This window comes from Mus musculus, chromosome 9 (genome assembly GCF_000001635.26).
Source record: "Mus musculus strain C57BL/6J chromosome 9, GRCm38.p6 C57BL/6J".
NCBI classification, from domain to species: domain Eukaryota; kingdom Metazoa; phylum Chordata; class Mammalia; order Rodentia; family Muridae; genus Mus; species Mus musculus.
Genome location: NC_000075.6, coordinates 74703117 through 74727372, shown reverse-complemented (window position 1 = coordinate 74727372; position 24256 = coordinate 74703117). Strand labels below are relative to the sequence as shown.

At 43.0% G+C, this 24256-nt stretch overlaps 2 long non-coding RNA genes across 2 annotated transcripts; both read left to right on the top strand.

Annotated features, from left to right (window-relative positions):
- The first annotated feature begins 3615 nt into the window (after positions 1 to 3615).
- Gm39372 lies at positions 3616 to 15065 on the top strand. The gene is made up of 4 exons (XR_870921.1): positions 3616 to 3670; positions 8856 to 9020; positions 14659 to 14854; positions 14961 to 15065. It is a non-coding gene; the product is annotated as a predicted gene, 39372 (long non-coding RNA).
- An 825-nt stretch (positions 15066 to 15890) lies between these two features.
- Gm40533 lies at positions 15891 to 23616 on the top strand. Its single transcript, XR_870920.1, has 3 exons — positions 15891 to 16128; positions 19383 to 19473; positions 22921 to 23616. It is a non-coding gene; the product is annotated as a predicted gene, 40533 (long non-coding RNA).
- The last annotated feature ends 640 nt before the right edge of the window (positions 23617 to 24256 follow it).

Genomic DNA, 24256 nt, shown 5'->3' with positions numbered 1-24256 from the left:
ACTCACTTTATATCTTGCTCACTGCCCCCTCTAGGCCACCCCCTTCTATAATCGTTTTCCCACCTTCTCCCCTTCTCCCCTGAGCAGGTGGGGGCCTCCTGGCTATTCCTCCTAGCCTGACTTCAAGTCTCTGTGAGGCGAGGCATTTTCTTTTCCCCTGAGGCCAGACAAGTCAGTCCAGGCAACAGCTTTTGGGATAGCTCTCATCCAGTTGTCCAAGACCCAGATGGAGGCCAAGCTGCACATCTGCTACATATAAGCAGGAGGGACTAGGTCCAGCCAGTGTATCTTCTTTGGTTAGTGGTTCAGACTCTGAGAGCCCTAAAGGACCAGGTTAATTGACTCTGCTGATCTTCCTGGAGATGTCCTCTACCTCCTTACCCCTATAAGTTGCAGATTTCCATTCATTTTCATGGCCATCTAGCCATCGCTCCTGTCCTTCCCCATACCCGATCTTGAAACCCCATTTCCTGCCCCATGCTCGCTCCCTGCCAGTTCCCTCCCTACCTCTGCCTCATATGGCTATTTTATTCCAACTTCTAAGTGAGACTCAAGCCTCCTCACTTGGGTCTTCCTTCTTGTTTAGCTTCTTTGGGTCTGTGGAGTGTAACATGGTACCTGTATTTTTTGGCTAATATCCACTTATAAGTGATACATACCATGTACTTTTGAGACTCGGTTTCCTCACTCAGGATGATATTCTCAAGTTCCATCCATTTGCCATTCATGATATTTTGGTTTTTAATAGCTGAATAGTATTCCATTGTTTACAATATTTTCTTTATCCATTTTTAAGTTGAGTAACATCTAGGTTGTTTCCAGTTTCTGTCTATTTCAAATAAAGCTGCTATGAACATAGTTGAGCAAGTGCCTTTGTGGGATGTTGGAGCATCTTTTGGATATATGCCCAGATGTGGTATAGCTGGGTCTTGAGGTAGAGCTATTTCTGAGAAAACGCCTCATGTCTTTTTCTTAGCCACCCCCCTTTCATGATGCAGAATGCTGTAGTCAAACATGGACTTTCTGTGCTTCTTTGAGGTCAGCTAGCTTCAAGAGCATCTTGTTAGCTGATAGGGTGTGTGAGGCAGTGGAAGGGGATGTTTGGAGCCAGGCAGCCAGGGGAAGGTTTTGCTACAGGTCTCATTGTAACATCCTCAGAAATATCCCAATCCTGTAAGTATTTGCTACAATTGTCCTTTCCAGTATTGCTGTCAACAATTTTGGAGCCCAGGCTAGCCTTGAAGACTTATTAAGACAATGAACAAGGATCCTTCTGTTTTCTGTCTGCTCCTGGAGCTGATCCTGTGTTACAGTGCTCCATACCCAAATACCACCGTGAGAGAGCTGCAGACAGCTCCAGCCACAGATGGAAACCGGAAGGATCCTGTCCCAGGTGGCTCCTCTGTTCCTGTGACCTGAGGGTTCTGAGATGGTCCCTCTGATCAGACGTGGTGGTCTTATCTGTGCTCACAGGTGTGTCTGCACCCCTGGGAGAGCTGCTTTCTCCAAGCAGTATTTGGGTATGGAGCGCTGTGGCACAGGATCTGCTCTGGGCACAGACGGAAACTGGAAGGATGAGTTGTATATTTTAAAATAAGTTTTATTAGTTTAATAAAAAAGAAATAAAAAAAGATAATGAACATCAACAGGCAAAAGGAAGAAGACACCGTTCAATTATATTCCACCCCCCAGTATCAGAGCTAGGTGGCTGCCATTTTCTGCTTCCTCTCTAACTTCTGGGGATTAATTTCCGTGATTCAGTTTTTATTTTTAATCTTTGACAAAGGCAGCCTGGGCCTCTATGATTTGTTCTCTTGAATTTTTTAGCTTCTAGAATTTGGTGGACATTTTCCTTAACTCTAAACAAGAACGTGCACTGCTTAAAACAACGTGGATATGCTTATCTCATTAATCTCTGCTCCAGGTACTTGTGGTAAATTTGTATTTGGAAAAGTAGACGGGGTGTAATTTCTGTTTATGTCAAGACTGTTTTAACTATGTGTTCTTTTCCCCTCTCCCTCTCCCTCTCCCTCCCCCGCTCCCTCTCCCCCTCCCCCTCTCCCTCTCCCCTCTCCCCTCCCTCTCCCTCTCCCCCTCCCCCTCCCCCTCTCCCCCTCCCCTTCCCCCTCCCCCTCCCCCTCTCCCCTCCCCCTCTCCCATCAGGGTAGGGTTTCTCTGCATATCTCTGGCTGTCCTGCACCTCGCTCTGCAGACCAAGTTGGCCTCCAATTCAGGTGGTTTTCACCGAACTCAGCTCCCTGCCCCCTGCTCTCCTTTAACTCCTCCCAGCTCCACCTCTGCCTTCCTACTTTCCAGCTTCGTGCCACTTAAAATAATGAATGAACAGTAGACTTCAATTTGTGCTTTGCATATTGTCCTGGCGATGGAGCCATCCACTGGAGTGTGGTTGACCTACCCTTAGAGACATCGATTCTTCCTTTCCCAATGGCCATGGCTCCTCAATTAAACGTGTGGCATGTGACTCCCTTTACTTCTCCAAAGCTAGAGAGCTGACTGGCTTGATCTGGTGCAGATCTCACGCCTGTGACCATAGCTGTGGTGAGTTAATGACAGCAGCACTCTTTTCCTGTTCAGAAGATTCTGTTTCCCTCTGGTTCTCCCTGACCTCTGGATCCAATGACTCCTTCATCCTTGCTTCCCAGCTGATTCCCGAGGCTTGGAGGGAGGGGTGTCTAAGTGCAGAGCGGTGCTGTATGTTGTTCTCCTTTAGACCTACAAAACTTAATCTGCCTCATCCCTCAGTGAGAGGCATTTTCACTAAACCATTAAACACAGATTGAAATGAAATCACTTACAGGTGAAGATACAGGCATGGAAGAGGAAATGCCTGGGTTAGAGGGAGAGTCAGCACTGAACCTCAAATCCCTGACCACACTTGGGTTGCTTATTAGATGGGATTTCAGAGAAAAACAACGAGTAGAACCCATGTTCAGTTCATTACGTATCAGTGACCATAAATTTCGTACACCTAGGTAGTTCAGAGGACCCAGACTATTGCAGTTACATTGCACAGATCGCATAGTGTTAACTACTACTTTTCATTAATCAAGTCAACACTATGCTTAATCCTTTGTAATGCAGAAGCTTTGGCTACCACCAACAGGAGCTTTGCCTCTGAAAAAGAAACACCAGGCTGAGCTCTGCTTCCTACCCTGAAATCTATCATCACCAGGAGGGAGCAAGATCCAAAGCTCTTAGGAGAGGGGGAGTGGGGTCACCTGCCTGTCTGTGGGATGGATTTCTTAAGGTGGGCCCTGTTGGCTGAATGGTGGGCACAAGAGTAAAATGAGATTCTAGTTTCTGAATGAGCCTACGACCTGACAGATAGAAATAGTCCTCCCCAGCTCTGGTAGAGAATTCACAGGGTTAATGACTAAAGAATGGAGTTCTTGTAATCAATACAGTCCTCTGGCTTTATTGATTAGAATCACCTGCTTATTTTGCAGCTAAGATTTTTTTTTATCCCATTCAAAACAAAGACACCCTAGGGGACCATTAAGTAAATAGGCATTTAAGACTTTTTTCATTGCTAAGAAAGTAGTTAATTATTATTAGTGCCTAAAAGTCTCAATTTAGACAGAACACCTGAATGAGCACGCTGCCCGAAACAGCAGTGACATGTCTCCTATGAATGGATACCAATTTGCAGGTTAGTGAAGAAAAGATTGCTGCTTCCTCCTTGGGGTTGCTGGGGAGGGGCGTGACTCCATATTTAACACCTACAAAGAAAGGAGATTTGACAGAGTGCTTCTGTGAAGGATCTGGCAGGGTGCAGTCTTCCTAAACACTGCCTGTACCCAGTGGATACCACCATTGTAGCTATCAGGCTGTTCACACCAGAGCCTGTGTCAGGAGCTAGGCTGCCAGTATGGAAACCCTGAAAGGTAAATTTATTTCATTTCAGGAAAGCATTCATTGTTGGGTTTCAGGAAAATAAATCAAACCCAGATTCATGATCTTCCCCCGATTCTTTTGCCTCGGCTTGTCAGGAGACAATGCTCGGGATCGTTAACACCACTTAGTGATTTGTTTCTTTTCTTGTTCGATGATTACAGAAATCAGTCAGTGGGTTGTGTTTCTTGAGCACCTACTGTGTGTGAAAGGTTCTGTTTCTTGCTTTTGAAGTTCAGTGCTATCTAGGGCTTACTCCAGTTTTAGTGTGCATAGAGTGCCATTCTTGTTTTGTTTAATTGGTGTGTGTGTGTGTGTGTGTGTGTTTAGTGTACATGGTGTCATGTGTACAGGTGCACATGTTTTCACATGTGCATGGTGGTCAGAGAGTAACCTTGGATATCATCCTTTAGAAACTATCCATATTTTTTACTTTTATACTTTCTATGTTCTTATGAATTTCACACATGTAAACAATGAAACACGATCATATCCACCCTCTCATTTATTCCCCCCCACAACTCCCTTCTATGTCCTCCCCCCCACAGTGTATCTCCTCCCAACTTCATGTCTAGAGGTAAGGTCTCTCACTGTCTGGAACTCACCCATTAATCTAGGCTGATGGGTGAGCTCCAAGTGTCTTCTAGTCACTGTCTCTCCAGTGCCATGGTTACATGGTTACAAACATGCACCATACCCAGCTTTTTTTTTTTTAAAACATGAATTCTGGAGCTCCAACTCAGGTCTCCATCCTTGTATGGCAAGTACTTTACTGACCAAGCCTTCTCCTCAGTCTTCATTATTATTTTAATATTTGATCTTTAGAAAATCTCCCCCATACATTATTTTCTTATAATATTTTGATAAATAAACTTGACCAAGCCCTGTAAAGCAAAGAGTTATGATATCGCCCAGCAGTTCCATCCCTAGGTATAGGTCTTAGAGGACTGGAAGCATATTCACAAGAACTGGTGCATATGGGTTTGTAACCATGTTCTCTCTGACATCCCCCTCCCCCATGGAAGCAACCCAAACAGTTATTATTGAATAAATGGCTAAGCAAAATGAGGTATATAGTAGGATCATGTTTAGCAATAAATAAGTATTGATTTAAGTCTCAGCATGGATGAACTTCGAAAGTATTGTAGTAAGAGAAAGAAGGGAGACCCAAAAGGCACATTCTATATGACTACATTTGAACTGCTTAGAATAATCACATCTACAGAAACAGAAGGATGGCAGATTAGTGGTCAGGAAGATGGAAGTGGCTCATCAGGGATGAATTTGGAGCTTCTCTTTGGAAAGATGGAAACATCCCAGGGTTTGGTAGCAATGAACAATCTTGGTGAGTGTACTGAAAGCCACTGACCCATGTGGCATGTACATTATGTCTCAATTAAAAAGAAATTTTACCAGTGACTCACCCAGTGCCCACATTTCTGAACACCAGACTTATGGTCTGGTCCTGTGCTCAGGCTCAAGATTTAACATCAAATCAGACTCTAATCTACTGGGTATAACCAATAAACACTTTTTTTTGAGTTAAGATTAAGTTACGGCATTTATCCTCAGGCAACATGCGTAATGAAGATGAAAAATAAAAACATGAGGTGAAAAAGAATGAATAACATGTTCTCAAAGCTGACTCTTTTTTTTTCCATTTTACTTATTCAGTTTACATCCCAATTGCTACCCCTGACCTGCCTACCCCATACAGTTCCACCCCTATCCTCCCTTCCCTTCTCCTCTGAGAGGGTGAGGGCCTCCTGGATATCTTCATACCCAGGCACATCAAGTCTCTGTAGGCAAAGCCAATTCTTAAGATCTCTGGGACCCACACCCAGAGGTTTGTGTCTTTGATGTATCTCCGAGACTCTGTAGTTTTAAAGGACTTTAGATGTAGAGAGGACTCATCTATAACTTGCTCTTCCTGCTTCTTGGGAAGATTATGCTTCCCCAGCCCCCTCTAGTTGACTGGCTAGTGGGTGAAGAGTGGAATGGGCTCATACCACTCCAGGGTGGAAGCATGGCATTGCCCTGTCAGATCACCCAGCATTTTCTGCCATTGCTGTATCAATAGGAGAGGTCATGTGATCTGACAGTACAGGGGTAAGACCTGGAGGTTCCATCACCCTGAGTTTTTAAGTCACTCTGTGGAACAAATGGCCCAGATAAATTGCCAAGATTGTGGCACTACCAAGTAAACCTCTTATGCGTTAAACACTGAGATGTTGAGATGTTTGCTAGTGTGATATAAATCATCTCATTCTTCTAATCGAGTGATTATGATGTCTGGAAAGCCAAGGGAAGGAATCAGCTATAGAGATGACACATTTTCAAAAACTGGGAATGAGTCTATCATTGAAAGCTGGGAGTGATCACTTAACACTTAGAAGGTTTGGAGCTGGATCTTAGTCCTTTGGGTTGTGGAGAGTAGTTTTAACTATCTGGATGGAAGATGCTCCACGGACGAAGAAAACGCTAAAAACAATAGTTCATCTAATTTCCTTCTTTCATCAACTCTCTGCCTTTTAGCTAGCTAGAATGGAATAGTGACCTGCAGGGTCACCAGGCAGGTCATCTTCCATCACAAGCTGAGTCACCTCAAGCTTTATTTGATCTGATGGACATATGTCCTGAATTCTCTTATGCATACATTGTGTTGGTACATCATCTGAAGTCAGGAAGTGTTCTCCGAGGGAAGACTCAGATGCTAGGTTGAACTTATCCCTGTAAACCATCTCTGGAGAAATGCTTTCCTTGGGTGCTTACCCCCAGGTGATGCATTGCCATGATGACTGATTTCTTCTTTGTAACAGTCAGTTACCCTGCTTGCAGGCTGGCAGTACTCACTTTTGCCCAGTTGTCTTTGTTTCTTTTCTGCCTCCCTCTAACTTTCTCTGCTTTCCATCGTCTAGCCTTCAAGATGACTACAGAGGTGCAGTGGGGTGTTCCTTCTCACTGATTCTATGCAAGGCACCCTTCTCCCTGCTTTGAGAGAATGTTGAGGTTGTCAAGTGAGTTTCCTAGGCAGACACAACCTGAAAGCAGTAGGGCTTGTGCTTACACTGATGATGGGCACTCACATTATGAGAGACCACACTGCCCTTAATCCAAAGCACTGGAATTTATTAATCCATCCTTTGGATTCATGCTGCAATATTCTTAATGGAAAAAAAAAAGGTTACAGATGTTAAGTTTTTCCACTTCAAGCACTTGTTATCTCATATAGCAAGAAATTGCTGGAAGAAGACAGACTGCAGATGAAGCTTATTTCTAGTAAACTCTACCAGGAACTTTTCCTTTAGAGTAAATGGATGGGTATGAAGTGTTCAAATACTTCTCTTTCTCATTTAAAAGACTAGCTCTTTGAGAACTTCATACAGTGTATTTTGACTATATTCATGCTCGCACCCCATCTCCCATTCCCAACCCATGCAACTTTGTGTCCTTTCTGTTTGCTCTTTATTTCATGATTCATCAGGTGCAGTGGATGCTGCTCACGTATTCTTGTTATCCACTCTTGGATGTGTGTCCTGCTGCTGGAGTGTGGTTAACCTACCAGGGGCCACATCCTTAAGGTAGATCCATCCTTAAGGTAGATTGCACAACTGTTGTGAGTTCATATATGTAGCTGCCCGGCTGGGTCCTGACAATACCATTTACTAGTATCCATCTACTATCTCTGGTCCTTAACAGCATTTATGTCCCCTCTTCTGCACAATTTATAGGAGGGACTGTGATTTAGATGTGTTTCTTAAGCTGAACATTCTAATTCTCTTATTTTTATTCTCTGTACCTTTTACTAAAATGCTCTTACCCTGATTTAGGTCTTGAAGAATTATAGTGCAGCACTGTGGTCAGTTTATAAAGAGCATCTTTGGTGAAGCAGAAATACGTTGTACCTAATCAGGGACCACAGCACAACAAAAGATCAAAACAAGCATCCTGTTCATTTTCTCACCAAACTTTCCTAGGTGGCCACATGTACTTGCTGCTGTTCTCGGTGCTAATCGCAAATTAGACAAAGTCTTGGCTGCCAAGTTTTCAACCTGTGGAAAATTGACAGCAGATTACTCAATAATAAATTACTGTCATATGTGATAAATAGTGGATAATACTACCCTCTCTAATCTATCTTCTAATTTCTAGGCCTGTTAAAAGGATCTTTATGTTCTTCTTCTTCTTTTTTTTTTTTCTTTGAGACAGGGTTTCTCTGTGTAGCCCTGGCTGTCCTGGAACTCACTTTGTAGACCAGGCTGCCCTCAAACCCAGAAATCTGCCTACCTCTGCCTCCCAAATGCTGGGATTTGTTCATAAGAGACTTTGCAAGTGTCTTAAGTTAAAGATCTTTTAGAATTTATTTTTGTTTATTTGAAGATTTTACACGTATTGATAATATCCACTTACCAGTTCCTCCCTCTATATCCCTCCAATACCTCCTAAAACATCTTATTCCTCATTTAATTTCTACTTAAAACAATAATCCACTGAATCTATTTGGAGCTACTGAGATGCATGTGGGTATGGAGTCACCTACTGTGGCATGGGCAACCTGCCATTGACTATCTCTTCTCCCAACTAGACTTTCCTCCTCCAGTGGCCATTAATTGCTAGTAGCACCTCAGCTGGGATGGGGCCTCGGTAGCATTTCTCTTACACATGCTGGGATTATAGCTGGCTTGATCCTATGAAGGCAGCCATAGCTGCTGTGAATTTATGCTGTAATAGTCAGGGTTGTCTAGATGACTGGATTTCACAGCTCTCTTTTCCATCTCCTGGCTCTTACATGCCCATCTGAGATGAGATCATCCTAAGGGATCAAGGCAGAGCCAGTCTAATCACAGATGCTCTTAAAGTGACCATCCTTCTTGAGTGGGGCCGGAGAGAGATGCTACCATGAACGAAGGATCTGACAAATGCAATACCATTCATTTTTGAAGCTAGAAGCACGGGTCACATGCCAAACACTGTGATGGGTCCTAGAAGATACAAAAGGTTCTGAAATGAAGTCTCCAGGAGAGTCTCCAGAAAGGGTCTGAGCCTCATGGACACTCTAACTTGATTATAGTTAGACTTGAGTCAAACTTCTGAACTACAAAACTAAGGTAAGACCCATGTTATATTCAAGCCACTAAGTTTATGGTATTTGTCAAGGCAGTCATCAAAAATGAACATATGATGTAAATGTATTTTATGAGAGTAATAATCTCCCTGGAGAAGATAAAGGAGGCATCTTATGTCCCCTCATGAGATAGTATCTTTCCCTCTGACACGGAAGAGTGATCATTGGTGGCTCCTCTGAGGATGTAGTAATTCACTGAAATCTGATGATGAGGAACCAGCCAGGAGGAAACCCAGGAAGACATTTACAAGCAGATGATACCAACTGGGTCTGGAGGGGTCTGTCAAAATGTCATACTCGTGATGTGCTGTTAGGCAGATTTGGTTTGAAGAAGTTCATCAGAAACAGGACATTCTTTCCTCTCATTCACACATTGCATCATTTCTCATTCAACAGATATTTATTGGTGGCTCTGCTATGACAGGTATGGTTCCCAACACTGGGGACACAGCACCATGAGGCTTAGCTTTGCTGGTGTGTGGAATTCTCTATTCCAGGTGATACCTCCAAATGCTCTTGTCTTAAATGTCCCCTTACCTTCCTAGGGAGAAAAGGCAGCCTGTTAAAATTCATAGCAAAGCTACCCAAAGCTGGGATGTTTCTCCTTCAGATTTGGGGTAATGGCGAGGCAATTTTACATCCTAAGATTTCTAAAAGGACCTACTACAAGAATATTGGTGTACAATTAAATTTTATATTCATCTTTCTCCAAATACTTAGGTTGCAGTGATCATATTAATGATGACCCATCATTCATTTTAGGAATGATTTGAGTTTTGGCACCTAACATGCCTGGAAAACCAACTCTTTAGATGATTTGAAAGTTCCCTGAAGAGACAGAAAATTATCTATATGGACACACACACATACACACACACATACAATCACACACATTCACACACACAGATACTCACACACACATATTCACAATCTCACACACAGTCACACTCTCCCCTCTCTCTTCCTTTTTCCCTTTCACACACACACACACACACACACACACACACACACACACACACACACACATACACACACACACACACACAGAGTCACACACACAGAGTCACACACACACACACACACACACACACTCTCACACACATTCACACATGTTCATATTCTCACACACAGTCATAAACACACACTCTCTCATACATATTCATACTCCCTCTCTCTCACACACACACTCACATTCTCTCTCACACACACTCACACTCCCCCTCTCTTCCTCTATCTCTTACACACACACACACACACACACACACACACACACACACACACACACACACACAGTGTTATGATTAGCCTTCTTTGATACTTATGATTCCATCCAGACATCTCCCCTCACCAAATCCCCAAAGTTTTTTTTTTTTTTTTGCATCTTAGTTAAATTTACTAATTTAGCCAGTGAGAATGATAAGCTGGGATCTATTGGCAAAGTCACCTATCTCTTCAGACAGCTGATGTCCCAGCAAATCAGAATTGATTTGAATTAAGGTGAATGATAACCTGATGCTGTCAGACCACCTCCCAAGAACCTGTTGAGTGAGTTTTCAGGGTGAATTTTCTTTGTCTCCACAGCCTCAGACCACCGCTGTCTCTGTCTTTCTCCTCCCCAAAGCCAACTTTATTTTCCTCTGCCTCATTCTCTTCCCTTCGATTCCTCTCTTTAGCTACCGAGGTAAGTGGAAGCTGAGGGTGGTCTACTCTCAGAGCCCCAGATTGGCCTTCTCTTCCAGATGCCCAGGTTGGCCATTACCAGAATTCAATGAGCTTGCTGAGCAAGGCTGAGTGTCTTGGGGCAAAACCATGTGGTAATCTGATTCCTTTAGTTTCTGGCTCATAAGTGCAGGGCTGTTCATGGCATTGGAGGATGCAACTGTAGGTTTCTGCCCAGCCTTTTTGGGAAAAGGCACCTGGCCCCTTCTCCCAGAGATGCTTCCCTCCCTCCCTCCGTACACTGTCATGTTTTTGAGTTTCCTTCTCAGTATCTCAGAGGCCAAGGCTGTCTAAGGCATGCATGCAGGAGAGCTGCCTTGAACAGGAGGAGCAAGTTCCTTCCTGTCCTTCCTGATGCTGCTGCACAGGCTCCAGCCTCTTCATCCTGCCTTCAAATTTCAGCTCAGATATGGCAGGGAGGCATTTTCAGGTCTTTGGGTCCCCTTCCAGATGAAATGGATGTGTGAGACTCTCACACTCTTGACCATCTCTGTCACAGGCTCTCCCTACTGCTGGAATCTTGAACTTATTTTTTTTAAAAATGTATTTGCTTTTCCAAGAGGCCTAGAATGGCAATGAACAAGACCCTGACTCACATAAGCTTGCAAGTGCTCATTGAATGTGCATTCTCCCAGACCCAAGAGTAGAACTGAGTATTTTTTTGGTTCAAGTGATTGTAAATACCTATTTTACATCAACAGTATAAGCACAGGGGAGTCTGGGATTAAGAAACATGCTGACTTGCTGTGTGTGCTTTGTCTGAGGAACGACTTTTATGAATCGGCTAGATCACATTCAGAAAAGCACTGGGCACATTTTATACATATTAGAATTTTGTAGGTCTTACCACTTATGCTTATAACTGGGATTATGTCATATGAAGAAAGTCAAATGGATACCCCAAAGAGGGACAAAACCAGGGATGCAGAAAACCAGGAAGGGCTCTCCAAACCACTAGCTGAGGATCCAATGGCAGTTGATGGCCTCTGGGCTCGTGGAGATTCAGGTTCTTTTTCCTTCTTTCTTTCTTTCTTTCTTTCTTTCTTTCTTTCTTTCTTTCTTTCTTTCTTTCTTTCTTTCTTTCTTTCCTTCTCCCTCTCCCTCTCCCTCTCTCTCTCCCTCTCCCTCCCTCTCTCCCTCTCCCTCCCCCTCCCCCTCTCCCTCTCTCCCTCTCCCTCTCCTTCTCCCTCTCCCTCTCCCTCTCTCTCTCCCCCTCCTCCTCTCCCTCCCCCTCCCCCTCCTCTTCCCCCTCCCCCTCCTTCTCTCTCCCTCCCCTTCCCCCTCCCTCTCTCTCTCCCTCTCCCCCTCTCCCTCCCTCCCTCCCTCCCTCCCTCCCTTTCTTTTTTTAACAGGTGTGGTTTCATACCCATGAATATATGGGCAATGGAATGGAATATAAAAGTGGAATGAATATAAAAATTAGAGATCTTTTTGAATAGAGACTTTTAAAAACACAATGAAAAGGGATAATGAAAAGTTGAGGGGTAAGAAGTTGGGGGGGGATGGAAAAATAGGAGATAGATCTTAGAGGAGTTCAGGGAGAGGAAGGGGCATAAATATGAACAAAATACATTGTATATATGTATGACAGTCTCAAATAATTACTAAGAATATTTTGTTAAAAAGTTAGAAAACTCTAGAGTCTTTGATCCATGATTTTAATTCTAGAAATATTTTCTACATTTAGAGATCTTTTTGAATAGAGATTTTTTTACCATCTTATTTATTATAGCAAATAAACCAAGTATTATTAATGAAACAAACAAACAAAAACCTTACCATGAAAACCAAATTCAGTGTAAATAGACCTGGAAAGAGATTTTTTTTTTAAGATTTGAAAAACAAAATAAAGTCTGGATTTTTTCCTGGGGACAATCTGAGGCAGAGATTCAGGTTAACAGCCAAGAAGAAAAGCCTCACTCTCTTTTCTGTCCTTAGAGGGTACAGGCCAGAGATGCCAGAAGATTTGACATTCAGAGCCTTGCCTGTCTCATGGGTTCCTGTACTCACAGTTTCCAAAGCACAGACAACTACAGAGGCTTTTCCTGATTTTCAAGTAAGGGCCTTACATCTCCAATTATAGATACATTTGAGCACTTGAAGCCTGACTATGCCACAACCAGCTAGTTCTTAGCTGTAGTCATTTACACTTGAAACTAAAGAACTGAACCATGCTTTTCTTGTGGAAGGTCTTGATCAGGCTCTCATGGTTCGGGATGGTTGAGTTTCAGATGACTGTACTTTACATGGGAGACACCAGAGCTGAGTGAAAAGCTAGGCATCTCCCAAAACTTTGATTTTGCAGAGGTGTGGGGATATGAAAGGTATCCTGTACTATTTGGAATCACCACATGACTTTCACAAGTGAAGTTTATTAGTTGTGCTTATAATATTTTCAAGTTTTGGGGACCTGGATTTGATGGGTTATATAAATTATTTTTAATATTAATATATTCTTTGGGGCTTTAACTTGCATTGACCTTCCCTTCCCTTTTGAGATCTATCTATCTATCTATCTATCTATCTATCTATCTATCTATCTATCATCTATCTATCTATCTATCTGTCTATCATCTATCTATGTCAACTTGACACAGCTAGGGTTAGAAGAAGGAACCTCAGTTGAAAAGATGTCTCACGGCCCCCAATGGAGGAGCTAGAGAAAGTATCCAAGGAGCTAAAGGGAACTGCAACCCTATATGTGGAACAACAATATGAACTAACCAGTAGCCCGGAGCTCTTGTCTCTAGCTGCATATGTATCAAAAGATGGCCTAGTCAGCCATCACTGGAAAGAGAGGCCCACTGGACTTGCAAACTTTATATGCCCCAATGCAGGGGAACGCCAGGGCCAAAAAGGGGGAGTGGGTGGGTAGGGGATTGGGGGGGGTGGGTATGGGGGGACTTTTGGGATAGCATTGGAAATGTAAACGAGGAAAATACCTAATTAAAAAAAAAAAAGAAAAGCAAAAGCAAAAAAAAAAGATGTCTCCATCAGATTTCCCTTAGGCATGTTTGATGGTTATTTTCTTGATTAACAATTAGTTCACAAGGACCTAGTCTATTGGTGGTAGTACCATCCCTGAGCAGGCAGTTTGGGGTTATATAAGAAATTAGGCTGAGTAAGCCACGGAGAGCAAGCAGTGAGCAGCATTCATTAATGGCTTTTGCTTCAGTCCTCGCCTCTAGTTTCCTGCCTTGTGTTTCTACCTTGGCTTCCTTCTATGGATTGTGACTCAGGATATGAAAACAAAATAAACTCTCTCCTCCCCAGGTTGCTTTTGGTCATGTTCTTTTATAGCAGCAATAGAAGCCCTAACTAAGATACTTTCTCTTTCCTCTCCATGTCTCTTTCCTCTGTGCTGAGATATAACCCAGGAGGATCTCAATTTATATTCTCAATTACACGTGAATGACACATTATTTTGAATTATTTTCTGGTTATTAGGAGAAACAAATAAGTACATACCTGAGTTTTGAATGGTCTCAAAATTGGGCATAGGAAATGAGTCACTTTATAGGCAGAATGGTAAGTACAAACCGTTCCTGCAGACAATTATACATACATTTGCTTACACATGCAAACATACACAAGTCATTATTGATCAAGCTCATAAAGGTTCATTTCTAAACTGTATGGCTACAATGAACAGTAATAATTATAACACAATAGTCTTTCTGAGCAACAGCTATGTGTAGAATGCCCCTAGGCAATAGTCTTCAGGGGGTTAGCAGCCATGTTGTTCAGTGATGTATTTTAACACCTACCTTCTTAATGGCACTTCTCCATTTCTGATGCATGACACATAGGAAGCCCTAGTCTCCACATCAACTACTGGCATGCAGCAACCCACTGGACCATCAAAAGTATGCATGGTCATTGTTTCTACTTCTCTTTTTCAGAATGTGAAAAGAAAGGCCAAGAGAGGCAGAGACTGTGCTCACGATAATGCTTTGTTGTTTCATGGAAGAACAAGGATGAAAACCCAGGTCTCCAGACTTCCTGCATCAGAAATCTTTATTAGGTATCCTATTGTCTCTGTGAACATGAGCTCTGTGTGTGCTGAAGATCAAATGTGGATTAATCTCTACCGACAAGGTACAGTTATAGCCAAATTAATTACTGTGGGTCATATTTACACAGCACAGCATGTCAACTGGTGTTATTTGTTTGAATGAAGATTTCCTCCATTTTTTTTTTTTAGGCCAGCCATTGCTGCCCCTCTAACAGGGATGAGTTGGAATTTCATATCTGAGTGAACTGCCCTTGTGTTTCTTAGCGAAGATGGAGTTTCACTCAACATTTTTACAGAAAGGACACGTCTGTGGGTGTCTCTGTGTGTTACTTAAGCTAATAAATGAGAATTCATTAAAACCAAATTACAAGCAAAACTCATTCATGAAGGTGATCACAGCAACTCTTTGTTCATGGTGTTGCTGCTACCCAGCTTTGGTCATTGTCTTGATTGTCTGTGTCCTCAGTGATTTACAAATCCAGAGCAAAGTAGGGGAAACATAAAATTTATTTTTCCACAATTTGAGGCATGAGCTTCCCTAGCATTTCAGAGCCCTCCATTTTTGTGATGGGCTTTGATTCAATCCAGCCTGAATGAGAGACATTTCATCACCCCAGAATGCATTTCTTTATTTGCCTTGGATCTATGATTCTGTCAGTATTGAGAGAAAAGAAAAATCAATGCTGCACTATAAACCCCGGGCCGCCTCTGGCCAACGTGGTCAGCATGGTGTGAGCAAAGGAAATGGCAGGGGAAAAAATTGACCGCTCAGCAAGAGTGTGGCCAGTAACGGACACGGCTCAGGGCTAATAACAGCTTGCAATTACACATGGAAAAGCCAGAGCGTGTAGGGCACTCGGTGCGAGGGGGATGTAATACAATTTATTGAACCGCCAGTTAGAGTTCTGTAGCTTCTCAATAAAAAAGAGTGTTGGACCTGCACTCCTTAAAATATGGACTTGCATGGTGCCGGCAGGTGAAGGGGATTTTGGGAAACTGGAAATCAGAAGACCATGTCTTGAAATCAGGTGTCTACCAGTCAGACTCAGTGTACATGCAGAGTGTTGGCTACTGCCTCTCTGTCTGTCTCCATAGCATCTCAGTCTAAGATCAATGCCTAACTGTATGGAAAAGCAGGATAATGATAGTGAGTGGAACAAGCAGATACTGGACATAGATGCTCTGAAATGAAATGTCCAGAGTAATGGCTTTGCTGTAGCCTGACAAGCAGCTCCCTTGCTCATCAACCTTTCCTTGCTCCTCTAAAGGGCTCCTTCCCACTGGTGTTGCAGAGAAACAAGGTAAAGAGTGGGCAGTGTGTTCTGACTAGCCACTGGGGTCCCTGAGGAAATAAAAGGTAAGTGGGTTTGAGTACCAGCCTGCTGAGTCCAGACTTCCTGGCTCAGGTGGGGTTCATTGTCTGTGGACATTCAATTCCTCAGTAGGAGCCATTCATGGCTGGTAGTAAAAAAACAAAAAACAAAAAAGACAAAAAACTCCCAGGGGTTTGACAGCAGCTGCCTTTCTTTCTTTCTTTCTTTCTTTCTTTCTTTCTTTCTTTCTTTCTTTCTTTCTTTCTTTCTTTCTTTCTTCCTTCCTTCCTTCCTTCCTTCCTTCCTTTCTCTCTCTCTCTCCCTCTCTCCCTCCCTCCCTCCCTCCCTCCCTCCGTCCCTTCTTTCTTTCTTTCTTTCTTTCTTTCTTTCTTTCTTTCTTTCTTTCTTTCTTTCTTTCTCTTTCTCTTTCCTTCTCTCTCTTTCCTTCTTTCTTTCCTTCCTTCCTTCCTTCCTTCCTTCCTTCCTTCCTTCCTTTCTCTCTCTTTCTTTTCTAAGAAAGTTAAGACATATTTTATTAATTCCTTGAAAATTTCATACGATATACATAGGTTAAATTTACCATCTCCCTCAACTCCATAAAGAAAGCCAACTCCTTTTCCCAGTGGTTACCATTGGCTCCACAGCTGCTCGCAGGACTTGGTGGCTTTCACCCTGCATTGTAGTGTGTAGTTTTATCTATCTTGCTCTATAAAGTACTCAATGTAAGATGACCTGCAAGGAACAGAGAGGCAAGGTCACAGTTGGGCCAAAGCATGAGAATGAGTGACTAGAGCCCCACAGCTGCTTCAGCTCTTCCATCCATGCTGTGGCCTCTGTCTGTGTGGTTGTCGTACTCCATTTGTTGGTGGTTGGGTGAGCAGGTGACTGTTGATAGACTTTGCACATCCTCTTAGTAGACGTAGAGTAGTCCTGTGTCTAGGTTTGGAAACAGGGTTCTCTGGGTATTTTTCTCCTCCTTTTCTTCTTCCTCCTCCTCTTTCTCATCCTTCTCATTTGCCTCCTTCTTCTCTTTCTTCTTTCCTTCTCCTCTTCCTCATTCATCCTCCTCTTTCTTCTTCTTCTTCTTCTTCTTCTTCTTCTTCTTCTTCTTCTTCTTCTTCTTCTTCTTCTTCTTCTTCTTCTTCTTCTTCTTCTTCTCTTTCTTCTTTCCTTCTCTTCTTCCTCCTTCATCCTCCTCTTTCTTCTTCTTCTTCTTCTTCTTCTTCTTCTTCTTCTTCTTCTTCTTCTTCTTCTTCTTCTTCTTCTTCTTCTTCTCTTTCTTCTTTCCTTCTCTTCTTCCTCGTTCATCCTCCTCTTTCTTCTTCTTCTTCTTCTCCTTCTTCTTCTTCTTCTTCTTCTTCTTCTTCTTCTTCTTCTTCTTCTTCTTCTTCTTCTTCTCTTTCTTCTTTCCTTCTCTTCTTCCTCGTTCATCCTCCTCTTTCTTCTTCTTCTTCTTCTCCTTCTTCTTCTTCTTCTTCTTCTTCTTCTTCTTCTTCTTCTTCTTCTTCTTCTTCTTCTTCTTCTTCTTCTTCTTCTTCGTTTTCCACGTCTTCTCCTCTTCGTTCTTCTTCTCTTCTTCTTTTCTTTCTTCTCCTCCTCCTTCTTTGTCTTCACTTCTCTTTGTTTCTTTTTTTCTTTAAAGTTAGGTCTTTAATATTCCTCCAAACTCAAAACATTGACTGAAATTCAACTATAAACGTAAAAATCACATAGTGTTTGTAGTAGAGATTCCATACACTGAAGCTTTTTTGTACACAGAACCAGTAACTACGCATTTATCATCAATTGGGATGTCACAGCTAAGCACTGAAAATGATTCCTTGGACTGGATCATACTGGCTTGGTGGCAAGCATGGCAGATGTTGAGGAAGTGGCCTTGTCCAGTACTCACAAACCACTCGTCACAATAAGCAAACTTTAGGGACAGCACACAGCTTTCTTGGAGACGCAGCAGGTACTTAACTTGTTTGACCATGGGTGTTTCCATGTTGCTGCACTCCAGGCTTACAGAGTGCTACTTCCTAGTGGGAGCTTCTTATGGGGTCCCTCTCTTCCTTGTTCTCTGATCTCATAAGATGTCCCCTGGGAGCTGAGTTCTTCTTTCTGGGGCAAAGCAGGTTTGGGGATTCTTAGAAAAGCTCTGCTGCTACTGGGCACCTACTGATACAGGATTGTCCTAGGGTTTTCTTTTTGTTTCTTTAAAAATGTTTTATTCTATTTTATTTATTTTTGAAGAGTTCTCCAAGTATTATTTGCTTATAAAATCAATATAATGTGTTATATTGGCAGAAATACATATACATATGCACACACAGAAATTCCATAAAAACAGAAAATCAGAAACAATGCTTTATGCAATGTATTTTCATAAACAGTGTATATACAAAAGACTTGTATGGTTAAAAAATGTTTATTCAAAGAAATATGAGACAAAAATTCTCCAGAAATACCGTTGAGTTTGTTTGATATTGTCCATTTACTGCTGGTTGTATTGAATATTTAAATTAGCACACAGAGTAATGGGTTCCCCCTTACACTTTCACTTTTAAAGTTGGAAAATTACATTTTATTTGTTTGCTTGTTTTTGTTTGTGTGCCTGTCACAGCATGCCTGAGAGAGGTTCGAAGACACATATGAAGTTGGTTTCTCTTTTTACTGTTGTGTGTCCTGGGGTCTAACTCTGTGTGTGTCATGGGGATTGAACTCGGGTTGTCAGTCTTGGTGGTAAACACCTTTCCCTGCTGAGCCATCTCGCTGGCCCCTGAAGGTATTTTCACACATACCTAATTGATCTTTGCTGCCTTCACCTCCTCCTCTCCTTGCATCTGTCTTATGTCTTTCCACTCTTTTTATTCCCCCTTATAATTTCATATAGCATGCATTCTGTTACTGCCACAACATCCACCCTAGAAGGCTGTTTTCTCTCTTCTCCTGGGTTCCTTTCTAGTTTCCTGACTTTTAGGGCCACACACATCCACATATCTAAACATTAGAAGCCAGGATCTGCACGTGGGAGAGGATGTGTGGGGCTTGTCATTCTGAGTCTGGCTGACCTCACTTAAAACAATCTTTTCCCGTTCCATCCTTTCCCTGAAAACTTTGTAATTTCATTTTCTTTAATGGCTGAATAAATTTCATTGCATATAAGTATCATGAAGCATTGTTGCGTATTACCCATTTATCTGTTGGTGGTCTTCTGCCATGTTGCTATAAGTAGAAATGTTCCATAAGTAGAAATCTTGATGAATCAGGTGGAGCTTGTGGGGATTTTATGTAAATGATGCCCTTGTAATTCTAGGTGGAACTCTGGAGGTTCTCAGGCCTTCTGTTACAAGTCTGCAAGACAGTGTCAGCAAAGAAGATCTTTGGAGCATGGGTGGAGGATAAGGGTGAGTGGGTAGGGGGTGAGGGAAGCTGTTTACTTGGTAATGAAGAGAATATCCTTTAAACATTCTTGCTCTAGGGATCTAGAATTTAAATCGCTGCTGAGTTCAGGGGGAATAGAGTCATGCTCCAGTGATTACACAGGGGCAGTTGGTCCTGAGACAGTGGGGGAGTGAATCACTTAGTTGGTGCATTTACTAAACTCACAGTATGGGCTTGGACACAGGGCAGAAAGTCAGCTTTGGGTTGAGGGTAGGCACCAGGGAGTTGGCAAAGAGCCATCTTTGAACTCCACATTTGCTCTGGGTGATTAAAGGCAGAATGAAATTAATGAAACAAAAACTAGGTGACCTGTGAGCTCTCTGTCCCCCTTGCAGCAAAGTCAAATAGGGTAGGAAGAGGAGATAAGAGAGAGGGGAAAGGGGGAGGGAAGTTGGGCTTCTCCCCCCCCCCTCCCTCTCTCTCATGTCTCACTGTCCTCCAAAGAAGCTAGAGACCCTTTTTTTTTTTTCCTGCATTCTGTCCTGTGCAATCAGTCTTACCCAAACACGCACAGTCTTCTCTTCCAATTTGATCTTTGCCTCTTGGGGTGTGTGTGAGCACATGCATATACAACACACACACAGTCACACAGACACAGACATACACAGACACACACAGACACACACAGACACACAGACACACACAGACACACACACACACACACACACACAGACACACACACACATACACACTCATGTGCATGAACCCTCACACACAGCTGCAGACCTGGAGGTGTTAGCCACTCTGCAGCTGCCGTCCTTCTCACATTAATCTATAGGATCAATGGACATTTCATTAGAGTAATCAAGTGCGGATGCCTCCTGCATTTATATTCTGTCCCCCCACCCCGCCACTCTCACAGGCTAATTGGTCTTACAGCCAAGAGTACATGGATATTCCTCCCTATAGATGAGTGTCAAGAATGGTTTTTTACTGCTGGTTGAAACACCTATCAATACAGCGTGTGTATAAAAGCCTTTGCCCATCAAAGCCACAGGGCTGTTGATAATACATTATTTGCTCTTCGTTCTAATGTGCCTTGCTTCCTCTCTTACACCTTAGCACACATCCATGAACCGTTTATGTTTCCCTCATCTGAAGAATTTACCAGTCCTGGGTTGCCTTTGTTCAGCTCTAGAAATACTGCCTGACCCCCTCCCTGCCACCCCTGACCCCTGTATATGTTGTCTATTCTGAGACAGCTTCTGTAAGGAGCCAGAGAGGCATGGTGTTTGCTGGTGGGTGGGGGTAAGGCACATCTTTCAATTCTGTTCATTCCTATCTCACCATTAAATGCACTTTTTCTTTGGAGGACCACATGTCTGGTGAAGGATACACACAACATCTTTGTTCTGAGCAGACTTTCCGTGACTGTGGTTTGATAAAAGCAAACAAAGAGGCTCCTGCTTCTCCCTTCTGCAAACGTGTGGCCAGGCATAGCGATGGCCAGTGGCTCACAGGACAAGAAAGGTCATGCATGAACGAGTCTCAGCTTTAAAATATGTGCAGGACTGAGCTCAATAGTATATGACTCCCCGCCCTCCCCCATCTTTACCGAGTCCCCAACCACATCTGACCGAGGTGTGGCCAAGAACGTTTTGGAAATGGTAAAGGAGGGGACATGAAAAAAATGTCAACCTTTGAGGGTGGCTTAGGTTAGGAATTGGCTCTCTTTTCTGTTAGCTAGCTGTGCAATTGAGATGGGTATCCAGATAACGGTGATGAGCTGTTTACCCTAAGAGTAAAGTGAAGGCAGGTGTGGGGTTTATTAGGGTTTATTAGTGGAAGAAGAGAGCCAGAGCAGGTTCCAGTAATCACTTTTTGGCTGTTCTCTGAACCCTGGATTTGGCACCCAGTTCATTTACTATCTTCTCAAAGTCAGATGTGCTCTTCGGATCTGTTGCTGGCCCACTTGCAAGTACCCTCCCCCCATCGCTGGGAAGGCTGATGGCTTCCTATTGCCAGCACCTGCGACCCTCTGTCTGAGGCCATCTGTGGCTGGAGGAGTGTGCTTTGCTGCTGCACAGGCAAGCCAGCAGTATTGAGGAGATAATGCTCTGCTTATCTAGGTCCCACCATCTCCTAGAAACCCCCCTGTTGTTGGGGGCTTCGGTTTTCCTCAGTAGTCCTGACTACTAAAACATTTTGAATGACATTCTTTCCCCTCTCTGTCTTCCTCCCTCCCCACCACTGTTTCATGACAGCATCTCCTAAAGATGAGCCACCTGTATGTTTGTCTTTGTCTCAGGAGGCTTCCAGAAAACCCTAATAGAAAATAGTTAAAATGCATGCATGCATTCATTCACTCATTAATTAATTAATTCATTCATTCTTCTAGGCTGATGATTCATTGTACCAGAATTTGTGCATGATGTCGAAGTGGGAGAGTTTTACCTTACCTCTCCTACATCTGTCTGTAATTGGCAGAGCTCTGGTCTGTGGGCATGCATGAATATGTGTATGAATGTGTGTGAGTGCCCATAAATGTATGCATGTGTATGGGTGTGCACACTGTATGTGCATGTGTGTGAATGTGTGCATGTGAGTATATATATGTATCTGAGTGTGTGTATGAATATGTATATGCATGTGTTTGTGTGTGTGTGTGTGATTGTATGTCTGTGATATACATGTGTGCCTATGTGGGCATGTATGTGTGAGGTATACATGTGTGTATATTTTGTGCATGTGTGCACATGTGTGTGAATGCATGTGTGTGTCTGTATCTTTTATGTATATGTGCTGTGTGTATGTGTGTGTGTGTGCACGCGTGCATATATGCATGCAGATGTGTTTTCCAGTGTGTGCACTTCTGGGTCAGTCTTAGTGATACCCTAAACTCAAGTGGACTTATAGGCAACTGTGAACTGTCTGATGTGAGGGCTGGGAACTAAACTCAGGTCCTCTAGAAGAGCAACACATGCTCTTAAGCATCAAGCCATCATCTTTCCAGTCCCATTTGTGTAACCTCTTAACAAGATATTTGGCTTATGTGGATGTCAGTTTTCACATTTCAAAAACAAAAGAGCAGTGGGTTAAATAACTGATCTGTGAAGCTTCATTAGCATAGACATGTACAGCCATGCAGTGTCCATGGCCATCTCTAACATGTGTGTTTCATTAGCATAGACATGTATAGCCATGCAGTGTCCATGGCCATCTCTAACATGTGTGCTTCATTAGCATAGACATGTACAGCCATGCAGTGTCCATGGCCATCTCTAACATACATGTTTTTGCCTTTTTGTATAGAAATTCCAGCCTGTGGTGCTAGCTGAATCCAGATAATTTATTTCACTGTAGAATCCATTATGTCCAAGGGAGAAGCCACAATCCAGTAACATTTGATTTGTACACTGGATATTCAAAGGCTCGATGCTGGTGTTACCAACTGCTTCTTTCTGTTTCAGGTGATGAACTGAGAGTTCATATAAGTGGCATCCATCACTGGGAACCTCTCATGCCTGGTAAAATGGAGATAAATCTGGGCTAAAGTCCCAGCCATGATTTTAAAAAGCCTCTGTCCCTATCGAAGGTGATGGTGGAGTGAGATGGATTGATGTCCTGGAAAGTGATGAGGGACATCGGGACCGATTCACACATTGGAGTTGGTGCCCTCCACTCTGACCCGAAGGGCGCCAGCTCACAGTGTGAGGGCCTTGGTCTCTATATCCATCAGCTCATCTGATTTTCCTTTGAAACTGACAAGGTGACGTGGGCAACTGTCCACATGGCTCAGGACAGGGAGCATCAAGTCATTCCACATGGGCCATCAGACAGCACCTAGAGGTAATGGCCTTTTGTCAATAGTGTCCTGGCTTGGATTCAAATCAGTGACTTAGGGGTGAAAGGCTCTGGATTCTATTATGAAGTGCCCTGAGCTGTCTAGGGGCTGAAAACCATCCCTCATCACACTTAATGGTGGAATTTAAGGAGCCGCTCTTGCTTTTTCTGCCTCTCTCTCTTCCTTCTGTTCTTTTGCCTTTTAAAACTTAAATCCAAGTTTGGATCAAATGGACCACTAGACATGGTGGAAAAGATCTGTTAATATGTTTTTATTTATTATTGAATATTGAATTATTATATATTGAAGGTTAAAACATAACATACATCTCTATTACTTCCCTCCACCTCTCCCTTTTTCCCTTCCTCCCTCTCTTCCTCCTTCCTCCTTTTTTCTATATATTGTCAATCTAATCTCTTTATATTTCCTTTCTCCTCCCTCCCTCCCTCCCTCCCTCCCCCTTCTTCCCTCTTTCCCTTCCTCTTCCCCTCCCTTTTTTCCTCTTTTTTAGTACTACTTTCTTTCCGAGCTAAATATTAGTATACATCATTTGAATAAAATTGTTCTCTTAAGGTTGAACTCATGAATCCAGGCAGACAAGCCTGTTTTTAGGGGTGCACTATGGTCTCAAGAATAAGACATGCTTATGGTCAAGAACAAAGAGAAAACTCTTCTAGAATGAGACCCAAAGGTGCTCCGGCTGTGCAGGTGGGAGAGCCAGATAGAACCTGCAGCTGGGACTCCCGTGGGGCTGAAGGTGAAGGGCCCACTCCTGCCCGTGTTTGCTCTCACCATTAGCTGTAATGAAACCCGTGCCTTGCAACCAAAATGCTTGCTAAAGGTCACAGGATCCATTTTTCTTGCTAGCAGCTAGCCTTTTTCTTCTCCCCTGCCCGTTTGAATCTTAACCTTGTAACTAACGACATGATCTTAGAAATAAATGAACAATTCAGCCAGGACTG